Below are 4,206 nucleotides of genomic sequence, written 5' to 3' on the forward strand. Positions count from 1 at the left end.
GGGTGGCCAGTTAGCTCACTTGGGAGAGTGTGGTGCTGACAACACCAAGTCAAGGATTAAGATCCCCTTACCAATCATCTTTAAAAAAACAAACAAACAAACATGAAGCACTGGGTAACTCAGCCGCAAAACTGCACTGGCCTGGGCAGGCGGGTCCATCACTGGAACACGGGGCAAGGCCATTTCCACAGAGGCTTGTGGGAATGTGGACTGCACTTGCCTCCTAGGCAGAATCCAGCCTCAAGTACCAGAGCACAGTGGGGAAGGACAAATCTGTTCTGAGGACCGAGATTCATTTGGGAGATGGTTACAGAATTGAACCATGGATTTCTCTCTGATCAAGAAGACAGTTCAGGATACAGAGTCCAGTGATGAATGTCCACCGTAGCAGTGATGATGACATGTTATTGTAGCAGGAGGCCAGCTGCCTCATGAGTGAAACCTCAGCTGCAGCCCAAGAAAAAGAAACAAATAGCCTGATTTCATCTGGTCTTCATAATCTTACTTATCCCCTGGGTCCCAGGAATGAAGACTTTTCACTTGATCATGACCCTCAGCCAGAAAATCTTCAGTTCCCTGATGTAATGCCACTTTCTGAAGACGTCAACGATTCTTGCTTCCAAAGTGGAAATGAACAGATCCATGAACACTTTATTACTCCAGAAAGATTTTTTTTTTTTATCTTATATAACTATCTTTTAAAGATTCACATAAGCAGGTGCACATATGCCCCCTCCTTCCACAACTAGGGGACGCAGTCCATGTCCACATGTTCATTTTTTTTAATTTTTTTATTTTGTCAATATACAATGTAGTTGATTATTATGTCCCATCACCTAAACCTCCCTCCCTCCTCCCTCTCCCCCCTCCCACCCAAGTGTGTCCCCTCCATTTGCTTGTTGTAAGAACTTCAAAAAAAATTGTGGTTGTTATATCTTCCTCTCCCCCCCCCCGGTTTTATTTTTGTTGTTGTTGTTGTTGATGTTGTTGTTGTTGCTGTTTGTTTGTTTTTGTGTGAGTGTGTGTGAGAGAGAGTGTGTGTGTGTTCCATGTTGTTGCAAATGGCAGTATTTCATTCATTTTTATAGCTGAGTAGTATTCCATTGTGTAGATATACCACATTTTCTGTATCCACTCATCCGATGATGGACATTTGGGCTGATTCCAGCTCTTGGCTATTGTGAAGAGTGCTGCAATGAACATTGGGAAACAGGTATACCTTCGACTTGATGTTTTCCATTCCTTTGGGTATATTCCCAGTAGTGGGATAGCTGGATCGTATGGTAGATTTATCTTCAGCTGTTTGAGGAACCTCCAAACCATTTTCCATAGGGGTTGCACCATTTTGCATTCCCACCAACAATGTATGAGAGTTCCTTTTTCTCCGCAACCACGCCAGCATTTATCTTTTGGTGTCTTTTGGATTTTGGCCATCCTAACTGGGGTGAGATGGTATCTCAGTGTGGTTTTGATTTGCATTTCCCGGATGCTGAGTGATGTTGAGCATTTTTTCATATGACTGTTGGCCATTTGTATATCTTCCTTAGAGAATTGCCTGCTTAGCTCTTTTGCCCATTTTTTAATTGGGTTGCTTGTTTTTTTCTTGTAAAGTTGTTTGAGTTCCTTATATATTCTGGATATTAGTCCTTTGTCGGATGTATATTTTGCAAATATTTTCTCCCACTCTGTTGGTTGTCTTTTAGCTCTGTTAATTGTTTCTTTTGCAGTGCAGAATAGTTTGATATAGTCCCATTTGTTTATTTTTCCTTTGGTTGCCCATGCTTTTGGGGTCATATTCATGAATTCTGTCCAGAAAGATTTTGAAACAGCAGTCTGGACTTTGGCAGTAACACCCACTCCCAAGCACCAGAGATACTGATGCTTCTTGTAGATGGCACATGTTTTGTTGGGAATCCACAAATTTTCACTACGCATCCAGATACAATGTTGGGAAGGATGTTTGGACCAGGAAGAGAGTACAACTTCACACAGCCCAATGAGAAGGGAGAGTATGAGACTGATGAAGAAATCAATGCAACTGCATTTCGCATGGTGCTGAATTATTACAAAACTGGTATCATCAATTGTCCCGATGGCATCTCTATCCCAGACCTGAGAGATACCTGTGATTATTTTTGCATTAACTTTGACTTCAACAACATCCAGTATCAAGATCTGTGTGCTTTTACTGCATGAACTGTCTAATGACGATGCTCATGAGCAGTTTGACCACTACCTTAAAGAACTGATCCTGCCCATGGTGGACTGTGCCAAGAAAAGGGAGAGACAGAGCACCTCGTTGCTGTGCTGGCAGATGAGGATCCTCTGAACTGCGATGAAGACCACCGCCTCACCAATGGGAGAGGACTATTCCCAAATTCTTTATAGCTCCAAGCTCTATAGATTTTTCAAATATATTGAGATTTGGGATATTGCAAAAACAGTGTTAAAGGAATGGGGCCTGAAAAACATACTCATTGGAATTGAAGGTTACCCTACCTGTAAAGAAAAAATTAAGAGAAGAGCTGTCAGCTGGTCTGAAGTCATCTATAAGTATGTGCAACACCTCTTTATCCAGATGTCATTGGGAAACGAAAGAAGGAAAGAGTCACCATGTGGATTTCCAGTGTGTCCTAAGCAAATCCCTCACTAACCTGGTAGCTGCTAGAAAGGATGTCTTGGAGGACCAGGAGATATTAATGCACTACTCACCCCAGGTGGATGAACTTGTCCAGAGAATTGCCCCACTTTCTCAGATGGCTTCTAATGACTTTCAGGATTAGGGCCAGCTGTGAGTCCACCCTTTGTCAGAGCTTTTCTCTCTCTGGGATGCTCGCAGCTGATCCTCCCATCCTCCTATGGTTTGTTTCACCCTGAGTAGGAAACATGCTTCTCCCCTAATTCTCCAATAATTAATGTGTCCTTTTCAGTAAGTCCATGCTTCTGACAAAGGATGAAGCAGCACTCACGGGTTAATTAAGCTACAAGCTTTACAGCAACCCTGTGATGGAGTTTGGATGTGTTGTCCCCTCCAAAACTCATGTGGAAATTTGATCTCCAATGTGGCAGTGTTGGAAACTGAGTCATGGGGGTGGATCCCTCATGAATGGATTAATGCTTTCCCTGGGGGAAGGGGATTAATGAGTGAGTTCTCGCTGTATTAGTTCCCGCAAGAGCTCGTTGCTTAAAAAGACTCTGGCACCTCCTCTCTCTCTCTCTTGCTTCCTCTCGCCATGTGATCTGCTTGTACCCACCAGCTGCCTGCCACTTTCCGCCATGAGTAGAAGCAGCCTGCGGTCCATGCCAGATGCAGCTGTCCCAGAATCGTAAGCCAAATAAACCTCTTTCCTTTATAAATTACCCAGTCTCAGGTATTTCTGTTATAGCAGCACAAAACGGACTAAAACACCTGGTAAATTGAAAATTTGGGGTCTGGTACTGTTCACTGAGTCTTTGCATAACCACAAAAGCAGGAAAGGAAGTCAAGACTCCTATTGCCTCATATTTAGCAAAGCAGCCCTCAGCCTTCATACTCTGTTCCTGGTTTCTGTTTTGTTTTGTTTTGTTTTGTTTTATACCAGGCAGATTTCTTAGTAGCAAAGGGGCCCAACTTCAAAGGAGACAATCTCCATCTTCTAGAAGTAGGCACTAATGGGGTGCTCACGAGAGGTTAATTAAGATGCCTGGTGGCCTCCGCACCCAGATTGCATCTGGGAAGAACTATGCTCTCATTCCAAATGTCCAACTTTTAAGAGCTTAAATTCAGTTTTCCTTCTCATTAATGCAGCGAATAATCCAAAACCTCACATACAGATCCCTTGGCAGGAAGGATAATGGTAGAACAATGTTTAAGAAACCATTTTAGTTTCAAGTTTTTTGAGCCTAAACAAAGTAATGATTCATTTGGAATGAAATGCGCAACTCAAGCAGAAGAACCTCTCCAAATCACGCCAATTGGAATATCCTGGCTTGGGATCTGGTGTGAAGCCATAGGTGTCAACAACCTGGGGCAGCACATTGCTGTGGGTGGGGCTGACAGACCTCAGACACGGATTCAAGTTTTTCAAGATGAGGGCAGAAATTTCTCCCAAATGCTCGGTTTCCCAATAGAAAGTCTTATAAGAACTCCAGGGATAGGGTATTTGGGCTGAAGTTGAGTGGGAATCATCATCTGTGCAGACTTGGTCTTGTGGCATCTTTCCTTGC

At 43.2% G+C, this 4,206-nt stretch overlaps 1 pseudogene; it reads left to right on the forward strand.

The window, feature by feature from the left end:
- The first annotated feature begins 371 nt into the window (after nt 1-371).
- Nucleotides 372-2,783, forward strand: LOC103601281 (annotated as a pseudogene).
- Nucleotides 2,784-4,206: the final 1,423 nt, after the last annotated feature.

Source organism: Galeopterus variegatus, unplaced genomic scaffold, assembly GCF_000696425.1.
Source record: "Galeopterus variegatus unplaced genomic scaffold, G_variegatus-3.0.2 Scaffold3663, whole genome shotgun sequence".
In the NCBI taxonomy this organism is placed as follows: Eukaryota; Metazoa; Chordata; class Mammalia; order Dermoptera; family Cynocephalidae; genus Galeopterus; species Galeopterus variegatus.